General features: G+C 45.9%; 1 protein-coding gene across 3 annotated transcripts in view; it reads left to right on the top strand.

Annotated features, from left to right (window-relative positions):
* Positions 1-227: 227 nt before the first annotated feature.
* SOCS5 (suppressor of cytokine signaling 5) overlaps positions 228-18736 on the top strand; it is a 41910-nt gene continuing 23401 nt past the window's right edge. For 2 of the 3 annotated variants that reach the window (XM_019549357.1, XM_019549354.1), the window contains exon 1: positions 228-365. The gene's annotated coding sequence lies outside the window, so the exon portion shown is untranslated. Of the gene's footprint in view, positions 366-634; positions 732-18736 lie in introns of those variants that run through there. The other variant, XM_019549356.1, reaches the window with a different exon arrangement.

Below are 18736 nucleotides of genomic sequence, written 5' to 3'. Positions count from 1 at the left end.
GGGCGAGCCCAGCTCCAAGACTGGGCATTCTGCCCACACCCAAGATGGAGACCAGCTCGGTACCGTTCTAGCGGCGAACGGCGCCGACTCGTCGCTCTTCATAGGGTGAGCCTGGCCCCGCCCCCACGCCTTCGCCCTTCCTATTGGCCGCGGAGAGGCGCCGCCGCGCTGCGATTGGCTGCAGAGCGGTCGTTGCCGTTTCTCCCTCCGCTCTGGGCTGTCCCCCTCCCCCCCCGCCTTTTTTTTTCTTGAGGGGAGCCGCGGGGGAGGCTCGGGGGGCGCACTCCCCCGCCGTCTTAGCCAGGCAGCGGCGGCGATGCGGGGGTCCTTGGCGCAGCCGGACTGCGGCTGAGCGGCGCGGGGCGGTAAGTCCCGCACGGGGCCGGGATCCGCTCGGGGGGGAGGTGCGAGGCCCTAACTGTCCCGGGGCGCCCGGCGGGGGGAGGAGCGGCGGTGCCCATCGGGGCCTGCAGCTCCCCCTTGCCCAGGCTGCCTCGCCCGCCGCCGCGGTGCAATGGGAGACCGCGGCGCTCGGGCCTTTATTAGGGCAGTTTGGGAAGCGGTGCGGGGGTCTGAGGGGCTTGGAAACCTCTTCCCGTATTGCGGGGGAAGCGGGGATGCGGCAGCCTTGGGGAGGTAGCAGCTGGTAGGCTACTGGCAACCATGGCAGCGCCTCCCTCACGGGAATCCTGGCCCTGAGGCAGGGGTGCACCGCGGTGGCCCGCAGCCAGGTTGGGTTGGAGGGGGAGTGCTGGGGGATGGGCCTTGGGGCGAGGGTTGGCAGGGCTGTGGTCATTTTTTTCTTATTATTATGATGATTATCATTATCTCTGGTGAAGGGGGGGGGGCTGATGCTAAAAGTTTGCCCTGGAGCAGCTAGGTACAGTGCCGCTCCTGAGGAGGGGATGGGATACTAACCTGAGAAAGGGGCTGCTTGGCTGGCAGGGCCTGGGTTCAGGTGAGGGAGGCTGGGCCGGGCTTGGCCTCTGGGCTGCTAAAACAGTCTTGATGCAGGCAGGGCCCAAGGGGAGGGGGCGGGTGTTCTCGTATTTGGGTGTCATCGTTTCAAAACAAAGAAATGCAAATGCTTCCTGAGAATTGTGCGACAGTTGCTGTCTAGTAGCCAGAATATGCATGAAGGAGGGTGAGAAGGGAAAAACCTGGGAGCTTTTTCATGGGTTTCGAATGTTATGCAGGGGACCCAAACTGTACTGTCCTCTTATGGGCTGCACAGGTTTTGGACTCTTACAAAAATCTGGGAGCTATTAAAGTCCCCTGGGTGTTTAATCATCATTAATGACATTTGTGTAGTGTTGAGTTTTTTTAAAATACCAGCTAAAAGAAACGAGAGACCGTTTTGGGGCACTTTTCTGGTATTCACCCTGTGCTACTCTTCTATAGTTACATGTTGTATAGCAAAATGTTTTACTTGAATTTTAGTGCATTATAATTTGAAATGTACTATCTACAGTCATTTCATTGTAAAAATCCACTGATATGATCGGACTTCAAGTCAGCATTCATAAATGTCTAGAGAAACAGTTTCAGACTTCCTTTACCTTTTTAGGAAGCTAGCATTAATTCAAACTTTACTCATCAAAATGGACAGTGGAATACTAAAAATACAGATAGGACCCAATACCGGGTTGAAGTCTGTCCAGGGATTGGAGTCTGCTAGCATGACACTTATTGCAGGATCAGCACCTTAATGTAGCTTTAAAAAAAAAAATGCTTTCCTTATCTCTAAACGAAGTTTTATAAAATGATGACATGATTCCTGCTTTCCTTTCTTACAGAACCGGGTTTATGCCAGTGCAAAAACTATGCATCAGGATACAGTATTTACTCATGCAAAAGAGCCTTCATAGTTCCATTTTTGTCCCTGATACATAATGTTGTTTCCAAGTAAATTAGAAGGTTGCCTGATTCTCCTATGCATAGGGGTGTACTGTCTTTTCAGAAATCAGTGATTGGATGGGGAGTTGGTTGGGGCTATGATACCAGGCCCTGTTGATAAAATGTAATTTGTCATTTTCATTTGGGAGGGACTCCTAAGTTTTCTCTTTAATTTAATTTGTAGTATATTCAACAGGGCAACTACACCCGGGTGTCAAACACACCTCGGGCCCCGTGCCCAAGAAATACTGTTGGGGTAGTGGATTATTTTAGTGAGGGCTTTCTACTGCTGAAATGTTTTGCTGCTCAAAGTTTAACACCAAGCTTTGTTACCTGTAACATCCAAATTTGGTGAGGTTTCCACAACTGGAAGCAAAGAGAGGCAGCCTCCAGTCTGATATTCAGGTGTTCATAGATATTAAAGGAAATTGGAATAGACTTGGACTCTGGGTAATAACATACATTGTCTGATGTGCTTTCCTATGATTTATGAGTGACAGCTAGTGGGTTGCATGTCAAGCAGCCCGTAGTTTGTGGATGCCACTTGTGTCATCCCAGGGTAGAATGCAAAGAATAGAACATGGAAACAATCTTGGGGCCCAACATGCTGAATTGCTAAAATTCTCTTCTGGTATTTTCTGATGTCTTGCATCTGCTTTTAGTTTTAGGAATCATAGTAAAAGTTGCAGCCCCTACATAGCATCTCATGAAGTAAGCTGCTGCTTACAGAAGCTTATGCATCTCTGATTTAGTCTATAAGGTGCAAATCTACTCTGCCTTCTGCAGGAATGTTGTAGCAATACAGCCAGCTGGCATACAATTGTTTTGTGTGACTTCATACACCCATGAGCATGAGCATTGAAATGATGACTCTTTCAGTCCTTGGAGACTTGCATTGTGTTTCGCTATAATAGGCCTTCTAATGGCTGCAAACATAGCCAAGAAAGAGAGCTAATGGGATTCGGAAAAAACTGTTTTCTACATCCAAGTTGCTCCATAATTGCAAGTTATGGCATTTTTTTCAGATTTTTCTTCTGAACTCTGATACTTTTCACTCTTGGAGACAGGATGATAAAATAGATGCCTATCAGTCTGACTTGATATGGCAATTCCTGTTTTTCTAATGAATGAATAGTACAGTAATGAACTGCCTGCTGTTCTGATCTTATTCTTTCTATTTTAATTATATTTGAGGTTCATATTATATATGCTAGTAGGAAGAGTATACAATTGGGAGATGCCAGCAGTTACTGTGTACTAGTAAGAGGTGTAGCCATAAACTAACTCTGTCTGTTGTGTTGTAATACTGAGTGCTATTTAGGTACCTGGAGCCATTGAAACTCATTGAATTAATTTGTACAAATTCATAGTTTTCCTATAACATATTTTACTCTCTAAATGTGTTTCTCTTCATTCCATTTTAATTAAACTAGTGAATGAAATAAGTGGGAAAGGAAAATGTCAAGTCTAAAAGGTGATATTTGTATTTTCTCATTGGAAAGTGTACAGTCACTTGAGTTTATATATCTGAAAAGTAATTTGGGGGAATAAATAAAACCAATTGATATTTGGTTTGACACCTTTATCAAACTACTAACAATTTCTTTCATAAGAGAGGATTAATTGTTTCTTTAATTTCTATATAATATCCCAGTTGCTGTACAAATGTCTGAGTTGGGTTATTCCCCTTCCTCTGCCCAAGGCCTTGTAGTGCTAGGCAATGGGAGGCGGTACTTGGAATATGTACAGGGCATACACTTCAAAATCGTCTCAGAATGTGATGAATTGAAATGCAAGGCTCCCATTATGCTGTATGGAATATGGAAAGAAGCCTCACCTAATACAAGAAACTGAGGTGTAACGTGGTGGTAGGTTACTTGCTGTGCATATTGTGTGGTGTTAAGTAATGATATTGGGAATTAATGGGAGGGTTTCATTATTGTCTACTGGCAGTTCATGTAGTAAATTTCTTTAAAAGCCATAAAAGCAATTTGATAGTTTCAAGGATATCTATTTGAATAAAAAGAGCATTTTGACTTGCCTTTTTCCAAGGAGTACGTTGGCAACTTCTTAAACACTGTTAGTATGGTATTTTCATTTTAAGGTCAGTTAAAATGTAATTTTTCTTTTTATACTGAAAAAAATATATATGGAGTTCATAAAATGGCTACTTCAAATATAGTTACATCTATATTCCCAACCTTCTAACGAGACTTTAAAGTATAAATAACTGAATATTGTCCTAAAATTATATTTTGATATGTGGCATCAAGTACCAGGCAGCTTACCTTTAGGTTTTTGAGCTACTTCTAATTTAAAATATTATATTTGAAATTTTGCCTTCTGGAACTTTTATCATTTGTCAACATGTGTAAATTAATAATGACAACTCTGAATATTTTTCACCAACTTGTTTAGCTGTTTTCTGAGTTAAATGGAGAAGAAAAAATGTACACGTTCAGGATATAAATTAGATATACTCTGTTAAATTTTTCAACAAAATGAAATTTTAAGAGTGAATTTTAAAGATTAATTCATACATTAACAGGTATTAATGCATACTTCTTCCAAAAAGGCTTAAGTCATTGAACACACAGTTTAGCTCCAGAAAATATAAAATGACTTGCCTAGCTTCACAGTTGAAGGATTATCCAGTCGCTTTTTGGGTTTTTTTTGAAGACCAAAATAAGAAAATGTGTAGTATCAATTTGCTGTTTCTGGCATGTTGAAGATTTTGGCTAAAAAGTTGGAGTTGTTTTACATAATCTCTGCTAGTTTGTATGGTGCATATTTCTGTGAAGACCTTCCTCTTTTTTAAAAATAATTCATTTTAAGGACTAAATCCATAGGTTTTATCTGCATTTTGGAAGGTATCCACACTTTGTTAAAATAGTTCACATGCAAAGAGTTCTTCTGTACATTGGGGTTGTCCCTAAATTCTCAGAGAACAGTAATATTCCTTGCAGTGCTTTTATTTAGCCATGATTGCTAAACTGTTCCAATGTAAAGATTGGGATAACAGCAAAACAATTTTTGGGTCTGCTTTTTAAAGACAGCTTTGAAGCTTTTGCCGAATAAGAATAGGCAGACTTCCCGACTAAGAATGCAAACTATTATGGAGCATCTCATGTCTGTACTGTAGATCAGTGTTTCCCAATTGGTGTGCCGTGGCACACTGGTGTGTTGTCAGGCACGTCCAGGTGTGCCACAGCATTTTTGGGCTGGAGCCATGCCTCCTGCCTGCTGACACAAACAGTATAGTGCCGCTTCTCAGGAGGGGACGGGATACTAACCTGGGAAAGGGGCCGCTTGGCTGGTGGGGCCTGGGTTCAGATGAGGGAAGCTGAGCCAGGCTTGGCCTCTGGGCCGTTAAAGCAGTCCTGATCCAGGCAGGGCCCAAGTTGCAGGCGGAGGGGGGGTGTTGTTGTGGTGTGAAGACAGGCCGGTTGTTCTTGCCTTTGGGTGCTTTTTTTTTTTTTATTTAAGTGTGCCATGGGGTGAAAAAGTGCCTGGTGCTGTGGCACAAACATGTATACAAATGCCCATGTAGTCTGGGCCTGCCTCTCCTATTTTACTGTGTTTCACCTTACCAGCTGAGGTGCTCAAACTTCATTTGAACTTTTGGGACTTCAAAATAGGTAGTTGGTAAAGGATTACCAGTTTGAGAGTTTGCTTGCTTTGCTAATTGGGCAAAGTAATATCATGAACTTCAAGGCAGAGTACAAAGCAGCTCTGTCCAACCTGTAGGCCATGGGTTACATGTGGCCCACAAGTGATTAAATTGTGGCCCATGGGTCTAGTTGGTGTGACTGCCAGAGCTGCTGCATTGACACATCTCTGGAACCAAGGAAGTGAACATTGCTACCATTTGTCCCTTCACCCTCCTTGTCCTCTGCTGAAGTTTTGTTCAGTATCTTCATCATTGACCTGGAAGATGGGTTGGAGTGGACCTTCAGCAGATTTGGAGAGGACACCAAGCTATGGGGCTTAGTAGATACACTGGAAGGTAGGGCTAGGATTCAGAGGAACCTAGACAAGTTGGAGGATTGGACCAAAAAAATCTCATGAGGTTCAACAAGGACAAGTGCAAATTCTTGCACTTGGGATGGAACAATCCCATGCACCAGTCTGGGGACCAACTGGCTAAGCAGCAACTCTGCAGAAAAGGGCCTGGAGTTTACAGTGAACAGTAAGCTGGATATGAGCCCACAATGTGCCTTTGCTGCAGAAAAAGGCTAACGGCATACTGGGATGTATCGGTAGGGGTGTTGCCAGCAGATCAAGGGAAATGGTTATTCCCCTTTATTCAGCACTGGTGAGGCCTCATCTAGAGTACTGTGCCCAGTTTTGGGCCCCCCACTATAGAAAGGATGTGGACACATTGGAGAGAGTCCAACAGAGGGCAATGAAAATGTTTAAGGGGCTGGGGAACATGACTTCTGAGGACAGGCTGAGGGAACTGGGCTTATTTAGTCTGGAAAAGGGAAGACAGGTGGGATTTAATAGCAGCCTTCAACTACCTGACAGGTAGTTCCAAAGAGAATGGAGCTGGACTGTTCTCATTGGTGACACATGACAGAACAAGGAACAACAGTCTCAAATTGCAGGAAGGGAAGTTTAGGTTGGATATTAGGAAAAACTCTCTCGTTAGGAGGGCGGTAAAGCTCTGAAACAGGTTACTCGGAGAGGTTGTGGAATCTCTATCTTTGCACCAGGCTAGACAAAGCTGTAGCTGGAATGATTTAGTTGCGGATGGTCCTGCTTTGAACAGGGTTGGACTAGATGACCTCCTGAAGTCCCTTCCCACCCTAATTTTCTATGATTCTGTGATTGAGACTCACCCTGGTAGGCATCTATATTCAACTCGGATTGAAGGTCCTTGCTAGGTTAAGATCTGTATCCAGAGAGCTTGACTTCAGGAGGTGATTGCCTGACACGAAGCCAAAACGTCTGGTCATTCAATAACCCTGGATATTAATTAGAAGTTAGCTGCTGCTTCTTCCATTCCCATCATTGGTCCTGCTAAGATTACAGGATTTGTAATCCCACCACATCCATAGTTCAGAGCTGTGGTTGGCACCTGGTTTAGGTGCCACTCAAGCTAGGTGGTTTTGATGGGGAGGCAGAGTGGGTTTCCCCATACTCACACTGAGACAGATGGCAGCAGCATGGGCACAGCTCCCAGCTGCTTCCACCCCTCTTCCCTTCCCCTGCCCGCCACAAGTCCTGGGCAGCCTGTGGGCACAGTTTCCAGCCAGTGGGGGGTTGTGCCAGGTCTGTGGAGCTGCAAAATGTGTCTGTGCTGCCACTGCTTCTCTCTACTCTCCCCCATCCTCCTACCAGCCTCCCAGCTGCAGCATGGGCCCAGCTGGAAGCTGCACTGCCCTGACACAGCTCTGCCCCAGTGTGAGTGCAGGGAGAGGAGCTGTTTCAGGGCTATCCAGCCAGTGACCCATGCCACTGCCACGTCTCCCTGCTCCTCTCCCTCCCCTCCCAGCTGCTGAATGACCACAGCTTTCAGCCTGTAAGGAGCTGTGTCAGGGCCATACAGTTTCCAGCTGTGCCTGTGCTGCAGCTGGGGAGGGAAGCAGAGGACCAGAGAGAAACAATGACAGCACAGATGCAGTTTGCAGCTCTGCAGCCCAATGCAGCCCACCCCCACTGGTTGGAAGCTGAGCCCACACACAGGGAGTGGGGTGGGGTTAGTTGAAGCATCAGTGGTTTGGGTGCAGGCCAGATGTTACTGACCCCCTTCAGTTTTAGGAGAGGAGCTTCTGAAAGATTATATTTATTTTGTAGCTGTACTTTCTAATTTCTGGTGCTGTTAAATGGTAAGCAGGGCAGGTGCTTGAGAAATTCCACGGTTGAATATGTAGTTTGTGATAAGAAATAAGGATTGGCACTGTTCCTGCATAGCTTTATTTATTTATTTATTTATTTATTTTTCATGATGTTACTAGCAGCTTATCTGACCACCCCTCCATATTAAGCCTGAGAAACTCTGCAGGGAGAAATAGCATTGCTAATCCTCTGGGTCTGTCAGCAGGGCCTTTACCGCATGTTTTTGCAGAGCTTACACCTCCACACAAGACATCCTTGTTTTGGGAAGGCAAAATGAAGGAAAAAAAACCTTTTTCCAGAATCATGGCTGAATTTTGTCCACATGGGAGAAGGGGCAGTTTCTGCTGTTCAGTGTCACTTGATTTCCCTTTTCTGCTTAGCCAAAAGCTGCTTTCAATTTGGCAGCAGCTGTAACTGTTTGAAACTTGCAGCAACTTGTAGCTTAGTGATTCTCCATAGAGGGACTGTGGCATCCTTAAGTGTCATGAGATCCTCTCAAGGGTTCTGTGGGGTGCTGAACAGTGCTAATGTTGTGAGGGATGCAAATATAAATCACAAGCTAGACACAGAGTTTTCATGTAGGAATCCATAGTGTTGAACACATTCTGACCTGTTGTGGCCTTTCTGAGCTCTTTGCAATAAAAAAATTGCTGTATTATTTTTCTGTATATAAAAAAAAGAGTGAAAACAAAGAGCTGGAATTTTCCAAAGGGGGCAAGTCTGTTGTGGGGTGCCTTCAGTCTACAAATATTGAGAACTGTTTTAGCTTTTAACTGAGCACCAGACTCTGCCTCTCCTCCATGTGGCCAGCCCTGGCAGCCATTTCTGTACACTGTGCCTCCATTCTGCTGCAGCAGTCACCTTCTTTGCTTAAAATAAAACCCCTCCCCAAACTTTGGATGGCTAATTTTTGGGGGGAATGGTGCGTGGGGGTGTCCAAGTAAACATGGTAGTTTGTTGCCTTGTTTAAAAATAATTTTCAGAGTCATCTCAGAAATTGAAGGGGGTTGAGGGGATTCTTTTGGGCATGATAAAGTGCTGGGGTGCTATTCCAAAGTTCCACTGTTCATAACTATTTACCAAAATGTGGTGCTAAATAGGGATACACTGATAAAGATTTTCTTGACTGATACCGATAGCCAGTTATTAACCAGGCTTATTGGCTGATACCAATCCGATAACCAGTTTACAGGAATGCAGTGTGGAGAGAAGTGCCCTGTAGGTAAGTCTGTGGAGGGGAATAGGCATGGTGGGGAGCAGAGCAAGGCCTCTACGGTGAGGGAAGCAGTGGGCAGAAGCTGGGGCTGGTGGTGCTGCCCAGCCAGGGCAGTGAATGGGACCTGGGACCAGGGTGGGGAGCAAAACAGCAGCGTGGGCAGCTTGCCAAGGGGATCAGCTTCCCAGTGCATAAGAATGGTGGTGGGGGTGCTTGAACTAAAGTTCAGCAGTTTTTAAGCACAGGGATGCTTTTAACCAGAGCTGAGCAGGGCAAGGGCAGATGTGGGCTGCCTGCTGTGGGCGTGAGGCTCTCTGCCCTGCTGCCTTTGCCCTGTGGACCCTGTGCAGGCCACATATCCTCTGCCTATCAGGCAGGCACAGCTTGCTGCCCCCACTGCTACCAGGCAGGCAGGGGATGTGCAGCCAGTGCAGGGCTCCCGAGGGAAAGGCAGCAGAGTGGAGAGCTTTGAATGCATCCACCCCACACACGAATCTGGGGGGGGGGGGGACATGCCCCCCTATGTCCCCCCCGGGGAGGTTCACACAACAGTGGAGAGTTGTCCCTCTCAACTCATACACCCTAGCTGAGCTGCCTGCAGCTCCATCCTGCTCCCCACCCTGACCCAGGGTGCTGTTCACTGCCCTGGTTGGGCATCCCCACCCCAGCCCCTGCTCCACTCCCTCCCCTCACCGTGCCTCCATGCCCCTTCCCTCCTCAGTGCCTCTTCTGGCAGCTGCTCTGCACACTACCCTCCTTCATACCTCGCTGCGTGCATGTGTGCAGCTGTGTGTATGCAGGTAGCATCTGGGGAACCCACGCCAGAAGGCATATTATGTTTATTGGTTAACATTATCAGCCACACCAGCCAAAAAACGTTGATGGCCAATAATGTTAATTTTCCTTCTATTGGTGCCAATCTGATACGGCATCGATATATTGGTGCAACTGTAGCATTAGGTATTCCTCCTAGTTTGGAACAGCTAGGCTTAGCCTCTCAACAGAGGGTCTAGAGAAACAAACATCCCTTAGAATATTTCTGGCTCCAAACAGATCTTAGGTTTTGTAATGTAGGAGTTATTTCAGTTTAGTGTGGATGCTCTTCAAGTAACTTAGTTAACAACAAAAGAAATATTTCCCCCATGCTCTGGACCTTTTTGAATAGAAGAAGAGAATGTACAGCCTCCTAAGAAGTCAGACCTGTAAGTTGGCCTTTTACTTGCCATTATAAGTTTTAAGTGAACATGAGGTAACGCCTATTGCCAGACCTTCAGTTCTTTCTTTACAGCTAATACTGAAAACTAAAGCTTCCTGAGTTCTTACTTGCCTATCTAAACCATTCATTCATTTGCTTGTAGAAAACTGTTGTTTTAGCAAGACTTTAATATTAGGCTTGGTTCTAAGGTTCTTAACGTTTTTACTGATTTGCTAAAAAGTGCCATTCTGATTGTACAATTTATGGACAAGGTGTCTGTGTTGGGTTGCAAATTTTCTGAAATCTTAGCAAAATTTAGGTCAGAGATGATGACTGCTAAAGGATTCAATGGAGGCCGTTTTAGTTTACAGAGAGCACTGTAACAGATTGACCAGAAATGCAGCTCAATTTTATTTTTTTATTTTTTTATTTTATGGCAGGATAATTTAAATTGGAGTAATTTGTAATGTTTACAATCCTCCTAAAGAGAGAGTGATTCTCATTATTTGGTAAGTGTTAAAATGTGTTGATTTGTGACTACTAAATATAGCCTGTACTCTAAGTTTGTACTGCTTCCTGCTAGCTAAGAGTACAAACTATATCTCTGCACTTATTCTATCAGTTATGTAAACTATTGTATATTATACATATTTTTTAATTTTCATTTCTGTTAGATGGTAAATGCACTCACTTGTGACTTGTCAAATTCATTTGGAAAGAAATTAGAATTACATGCAAATGTACAAAATGTGCATGTTTAAAATTTGTTCTTGGTGAAAAGGCTGTAACTGTGCCACTATATAGGAGGAAAGGTAAGTTTATCAAAACACTTTTTGGATTTAGGGCTCATTCATTCGGCAAAGGAAGGATTATCTGTTGCTGAGGGCCAGAAACAACCTATTCAATCACTGTGTCAGGATTTTAGAACTAGCTGACTTCGTTTTCTTATGCTTTTTTTTCCTTTTGCTTCCATGGTTTGGAAGAGAAAAGTAAGCATTTATGCTTCTGCCATAATTGGTTTCTCAACTTTGAACTCCCTGAATAAACTGAAATGATGAAAATATTTTCTTTGAACCCACAAAAAAAATGTTGCTGCTGTCAGAACCTGAGCACTTCAAACTCTGGTTCCAGGTATTCATTCAGACCCCCTCGACACATTTCAGATAATGCACATTTAACTGGTTAATTGAACAATTAACTGAGTCCAGCTACATGTGCAGAGCAGTAATCGCACCATGGAAAGGTCTAACCAGTTAGACTTGAAACTGTACTAACTTTATAGCTTGTTGCTATCCTGCTTTAACTTGTACATGTAGCAGGGTATCCCCTGCAGCTGCGAGACCTGTCAGTTGACAGCTACAGGGGTGCATCAAGCCCAGTCAGGGTGGGGAGTCTTACTGCTGAAAGGACTCACAGTCCTGGCAGATGTAGACTCCGTCCAGCAGTACTCCATGATTGCCAGTCCTGCAGCTATATTGTTCAAAAACCTATTGTTTTTCAGCTGGCCAATACATTTTAAGAATAAATTGCATGTTTTTTAGGGTTCAAAATGTCCTGTAATTGAATAATCAGTAAATACTAAGGAGGCATCTTTTCATATTGTAAAAAAAAGTTTGATAGGCTGCAGGTTGCTCCAGTGTTTAAAAAGAAGCTTCAGATTATGGCCAGGACAGATTAGCATGCAAATTTAATCTAGGCATTTGTTGTTATTTTTAGGAAGAAAAAATTGATTACCCCTTTGGAAGAAATTTGAACCTACTGATGTCGAAAAAAAATTTTGCTTTGGAATTGGGTGGTAATGAGCAGTGGCAAGACTAATATAAACATTGAAGGGCTTTATTTCTTTGAAAATTCTTGGGATCGGATTCTTTATAGTAATGATAAGCTAACTATCAGTCCTCTGATATGAATTTTGTTCTGCTCTTACAGAATGTCTGTCTGCGTCATTCATCTTCTTAACTTCCCAGTTTTTATTCTCCTTAAATGGTCCAGGAAATTCGTGAGTGGCTCCCTGCCCAGGAGTGCATGCAGCAGTGAGGAGCCTCCCCACTTCCCCCCCCACTCCCTGGATGAGCTGTCCATGGCTCCATCCTGCTCCCCCCACATTCCTGCCGTGGCCCTGACCCTGGGCCCGATGTACCAGCCCAGCTGGGCAGCGGCCACAGCTCCAGCCCAGCACCAACACTCCCTCTGCCTCCACTCTCCATGGGTACTTCAGTCTGCTCCCCCTCCCCCCATAGACTTACCTGCAGGGAGCTGTGGGAGCTGCTGTCCACTCTGCCTGTTTGCCACATGCATGTGTGCACACACCTGCATGGGTTGCCTCCATCCCCAAGTAGCTCCTTGTGTGCTAGAATTCTGTCAGCCTGCAAGGGGAACCTCCCATTTTTCTGCTTTTTATTGTTGGAGTCCCAAATGGGATTGGGAAAAATTTCCCTCGAGGTTGGGAAAAGTTGCTTTATGCTGTCGCTGTGTGCTTTAGCCTAGACCCACAGTACAGGACCTGGCCTCTGGGCTCTACCCTCCCTGCCTGTGGGTCCCTGACCTTCTCAGTCCCTGGTTGTGGTCACTTCTGGACCTTTGACCCCTCTTGGGCCCTGACCCAGATTCCGCAGCCCTGGGGGTCTCTGTCTAAAGCTCCTCTCAGGCTACAGGCTCTCTGAGTAGGCCTTGAGCAGGGCTTAAGGCTAAACCACCAGTGTGTCAATTGCCAATTGTCAATTAACAACTTTACAACAAAATGCCTATGCCCTCTAGCAGACATCTCAACCTTCGAGGGGCTTAAAATAGGGAGCCCCTGCCTGCACATGCAGGCCTTTTTGTCTGCCACAGGAAGCTTTCTTCTGCAGTCGCTTGTTCAGTTTCACTGTGACTTCAGAAGCTCTGTTGCCCAGAGCTCCTTTTTCCCTGGCTCCCAGAGCTATGTTGTCTGACCAGCTGAAGCCCTGGGCTTGTAATATCTCCAATCAGAGCTGACCCTAGGGGTGTGCGCCCCAGCTTGTGCAGGGCAGGGAGCAGCCAGAGCATGGAGGTGGCAGTGCATAGTGGCTGGCAGGGCCTGTACAGCACTGCCTGCAGGGCCCCCCAAAGTGCGGGGCCCAGGGCAGTCACCCTGATTTACTCTACCTGCTCCCCCCACCCCGCCGGGATGTCTCTGGCTTCAATCCTGCCCTCTATTGGTCGGGTCCAGTTATCTCTCTTTCCACCTGCAAGCTGCCTCCAGCTGCTTGCCCTCTTAAAAGAGCAGATGCACCCTGGCATCCTGCTACAGTGGATCTAAGAGAAGTTATTTCAGGGGGGTGAATTTTGACTTAAAGGAATTCCTAGGCTAGCACTTAGAAAATATTAATAGCAGTGGATTTGTGAAAGCTCTTTTATCCTTTAAAGCAAAGAAACTGTTCAATTACTGTGAAGAAGTGTAGGTTTTTTAGTATTAGGGCATAACAGTATGTGCATTCTTAGAGCAGTTAATTTTTCCTCCCCTCTGAATTTAGAATGCAGAAAGGCTTATTGGATAGACCTATTTCCTACTTGCAGGTAGAATTTCCTGCTCTAGTCCTTTTTCCATTGTGCAGCTAAACGTTTTAAGGGATGCCTTTGCCTCAAGGGACTGTTTTGCTGTTTTTCAGGTCTTGCAGAAAGTTTTCTAGGGTGTCCCCTTTATAATTGCATCCCATTATTTGTAGTTGCATGAGTCCTAAAGGCTGATCTAAATTTAAAAGTTTTGTTGGCACAACTATGTTAGTTATAAGTCTACAAGGGAAGGAGGGGAGGAATCTCACTCCTAACAGCTGTGACAGCAGAAATCCTAGTATAGATGTAATTGCATGAACAAAAGAATTTTTCCCCACCTTCTGATATTGTTTGTTGAATATAGTAAGCTGAGTTTAAGCTACACTGGTTTAAAAAAGTAGTTGCATATGTGAGGTGAGTTCTAATGGTGGGTTTTTTCTAGTAAAGGTCTACTAGTATGGCTATACTAGCAAACTTTTAAGCATACAGAGGCCCTAAAAAATGTCTTCTTCTCTCTTGAAATACACCAGCAGTTTTGTAGACAGTTTTATAACATCTTCCTACCCATCGCTAATTTCTTATTAACCTTTCATACTAAATTTATGGTTTAATGTGGATATGTAGTACAAGATTGGGTTTCACCTTGCTCTGATTATTTTTTTAAAATAAAAATGGCATGGTTTCTCAGAAGCTGTTGACAATTGTTGTCAGACAGAAGGGATACTGTATACTCCATTACACAGTACAGCTAGTTTAGCATTTATCATCTCAAGTGTAAAGCCTCCAATTTTTGTAAACTTTATATGGTTGCAACGTAATGCCACAGGTAGAGCTTTTCAGGGAACTGTCTGTCGGACCCTGGTATCTTGCCTTTGTTCAAAAAAGCAGGAGGACTAGGGCTTTCCTGTTGGTATCGGTCTTCCATTGTATGTGGTTTTTGTCTTTTTTCCACAGTGCCATCTTTGAGAGAGGTATTTGAAGAGAGACCTTGGCAGTATACCAGGACCAGCTGTGAACAAAGGGGTTTTTATTCAGGGCCCATCTATACACAAGTACATCATGAGGGGGTTTTTTTGTTTGTTTGTTTGTTTTCAGATGATGGCTTTACAAAGTTGTGTAGCTGGTAGTTCCCAGCCTGGTGCTCCAGGCCAAAGTAATATTGCACTGAATTCATCCTTGCTGCTGTATGACAGGTGAAAACCTTGACTTACCTGCATGGATATTCAGGAGGAAACCAGGTATTTTGGAAGTGGGCCTTGGTTGTGCTTTTAAATCTGAACTGCAGGACAAACCATCAACCCCTTTAAATTGCTACTGCAAGAAGCTATTTTTCTCCTACTTGTCTAAGGAGCCTTGTTGTACTTGGTATTTTGAACTCCTACCTTCTTTGGTCCTGTCAGCCCTTATTTGTGTGAGGATTCTCAGCTGCACTATTATCTATTACTCTGTTTTATCACATAGGATGTAATAGAGTGGTGCTACCCAAGGTAATGGCAGTGGACCTTTACTTTTGTTTGGACAGAATAGTCTCACTAACCTTCATTTTTATGGCACCTGCTGATTTGTTGTTGCTGTCCATGTGATAGAGCAACTTAACCTGTACTGCCATCCTGTGTGTACTCAGTGGACCAATGGTTTTCAAACTGTTCTGGAGAACCCTGGGGTTTTGTGGTAGGTCATCAAGGTTTTTGCAAAGAGATTGAGGTGTAATGGTGGGAGGCACTGTGCTGCCATTGCTGGGCTGGGGCACATGGCTCCATGTTGGCTCTCACGGCCCGCAGAACTACGGTTAGGGGTTTCACAGCAGAATTGACATGAAAGGGTTCCGTGATTTTAGGAAGTTTGAAAACCACTGCAGTAGACCATCAAAATATGTGGAATCCACATATAGGTGTGCGCTTATCTACAAGTCCCAAAGCATTGGCGATCTCTTCTCTGTCACATTAGAAATAAACTGTTTGCTTTTCCTTTCAGAAGTGTTCACAGTCTGTCTCTATTGTGTTATCTTTCATACAGTCCCAAAAGCTAGGCCCATCTCTAGTCAGCCTGTGCCTTCAGTTAGATTTTTTTCAAACTAGTAATTTTGTACTTTTGGCCTTGCTGCATCTCATGCCTTATGCATCCACAAAATTGTTTCATTGTTCTCCTTCAAATCACTTGCTATTAAAAATCTTTATGGTGATGCCTACAAAAAACATGATAGTTTAGGTTGCTGGTATACTGAGAGGTGTGTGTGTGTGTGTGTGTGTGTGTGTGTTGACCTGTTGCTTACAGTCCAAGGTGGAAAATTCTTTGTTGCAAGGGGCATATTAGTACAGCATTTAGCACAGTGAGTCTCAATCCATGACTAGGACTTCTAAGTGCTATGGTGATTAAAAAATAAATAATAATTTGAAGAAAATTAGATGCAGTTTTAGGATCAGATGGGGGTTTCCTCAACCGATCAGAAACAGTTGGCATGGATTCGCCAAGGGCAAGTCACACCTGACCAACCTGATTGCCTTCTGTAATGAGATGACTGGCTCTGAGGATGCAGGGAAAACAGTGCCCATGAGATGCCCTGCTAAAATCAAGGTTTTTGATATGGTCCCCTACCGCATTCTTGCAAGCAAGCTAAGGAAGGGGTTAGATAAATGGATTGTAGGGTGAATAGAAAGCTGAGTAATGATCAATGGCTCAGTGTCTAGTTGGCAGCTGGTATCAAGTGGAGTGCCGCAGGGGTCGGTCCTGGGGTCAGTTTTGTTCAATATCTCATTAACAATCTGGAAGATGGGATGGAGTGCACTGCTAAGTTTGTGGATTATACCAAGATGGGTGGAATACCAGATATGCTGTAGAGTAGGGCTAGGATTCAGAGGGATATAGACACATTGGAGGATTGGGCCAAAAGAAATCTCATGAGGTTCAGTAAGGACAAGTGCAAAGTCCTGCACTTGGGACAGAAGCATCCCATGAACTGCTACAGGCTTTGGACCAACTAGCTGAGAAGCAGCTCTGCAGAAAGGGACCTGGGGTTACAATGGACAGTAAGTTGGATATGTGTCAACAGTGTGCCCTTGTTGCCAAGAAGGCCAACAACATACTGAGCTGTATTAGTAGGAATGTTGCCAGCAGATTGAGGAAAGTGTTTATTCCCCTCTATCCTGTACTGGTTAGGGCAGATCTGGAGTATTGTGTCCAGTTTTGGGCCTCCCACTATAGAAAGGATGTGGACAACTTGGAGAGAGTCTAGTGGAGGAGAACGAAAATGGTCTGGGGGGCTAGAGCAGATGACTTCTGAGGAGATGTTGAGGGAACTGGTCTTATTTAGTCTGCAGAAGAAAAAACAGTGAGGGGATTTGGTAGCAGTATTCAACTACCTGAAGTACACCCCAGGGAATTATGTACAGAAAAAAATTTTTGCAGAAAAATTTTAAATTATGTAAAATTGATTACATTTTTTAACTAATTAAACCAAATATAACACTATTTGAACCTTCTTTAGAAAGATATGCAGGTACAGGTGGGGGATGGGTGTCAGGTATGTGGGGGGGGACTGTGAAGGTGTGGGGTTTGTGGGGGAGGTTGTGAAAGGGTGTGTGGTGGGTTTATGGGTGAGTGTGAGTTGCCCTGCCACATGCCTTCTCCCCACCACATGCCCCCCCCATGCATAGCCTGTCCAGTACAGCCCCTGCCACCACACTCCCCCCGCCATGCATCAACCCTGCCGCCACACCTCCCCAGTACAGCCCCCACCCACACCCATAGACCCCACCACCCTACACTCCCCTGGCACAGTCCCTGCCACCGGCAGGCCTTTGGGGCACTCCTGACTGCAGCAGGCAGAGGTCCCAGTGGCACATGGCTCTGGTGAATCCTGGAAGGCTGTATGTGATAGCATGGGGCCAGCTTGGTTCAGCCTGCTGGTGGGTGGCTTCTGGCAATACTTGGCTGCTCTGTGCCAGCACTTGGGGCTCATGACACTGCAGGTGGGAACCATGTGTGCCACTGGGGGTTCTGCCTGTCCCAACCAGGAGTGCCCCGATGGCCCACCTACCGGCTGCCGCTGCCAGCAGTAGGGGCTGTGCACCATGGAGTGGGGGGTGTGGTGGGGGGGACCCACAGCCATTCACAAACTCCACACACATACACATCCCCTTCTTTTGCAGGCAAGAGCTCCCCTTCCCATTCACCAGCTACCCCCCAGGGAATTATGCAGTATGTTGTGGAGTCATGTGTTTTACATGTAAAATTATGCAAGTGCATAATTGCATAATTTCCTGGGGCATACTGAAGGGTGGTTCTAGAGAATGGAACTAGATGTGCACCAATACATCAGTCCGATATCGAATCAGTACTGATGTAAAGAAATGGGCTGTATCTGATATTGGCCCGATGGGGCAGATAATTTGGCCGACAAATGCCTGTGCTGCGTGCAGCCACAGTACAGCACTAGGGCAGTAAGGAGCACAGCTGGCAGCATGGAGAGCTGCCTCCAGCTGGTAAGTCTGGTGTGGGGGGAGGGAAGAGGCATGGAGGGACAGATCAGCACCCCCCAGGTGCTGCCCAGGTGGGGGGGTATAGACATGGCTCGTGGGGTGGGGACTCCCACTGCTGCTTGCATCCCAGGAGGGCACGGGGGGGGCATGTGCCCCCTGGATCTGCATGGGGTGGGCTACAGCCAGGGCTGCATGGGGCTCTTCTTGGCGGGGGCTGGGCTCAGAATGGGTGCTGGCAGCGCTGGGAGGATGCTGCATCCACCCAGATTTCACCACTGCTTCACTCCCAGCTCTACTGCCATCAGCCACCCAGCGCAGCCCCGGCTCTTCCCAGTGCATGGATGGAAGCGGCGTGTTGAGCCAGGGCTGTGCTGGGTGGCTGATGACAGCAGCGCTAGGAGTGGAGCAGTGGCAAAATATGGGGTGGATGTAGCATCCTCCCAGCACTGTCGGCGCCCACTCTGAGCCCAGCCCCTCCTGAAAAGAGCCCCGGCTGCAGCCCGCCCCACCCTGTGCAAATCCGGAAGGGCATCCCCGTCCCTCCGTGCCCTCCTGGGGCGCAAGAAGCAGTGGGAGCCACCTTTCCCCTGCCTCTCC

The sequence above is a fragment of the Crocodylus porosus genome, unplaced genomic scaffold, assembly GCF_001723895.1.
Source record: "Crocodylus porosus isolate Cpor-Errol unplaced genomic scaffold, CroPor_comp1, whole genome shotgun sequence".
Classification (NCBI taxonomy): domain Eukaryota; kingdom Metazoa; phylum Chordata; order Crocodylia; family Crocodylidae; genus Crocodylus; species Crocodylus porosus.
Note: the sequence above shows the minus strand (reverse complement) of the source record. Positions and strands in the feature narration are given on the sequence as shown.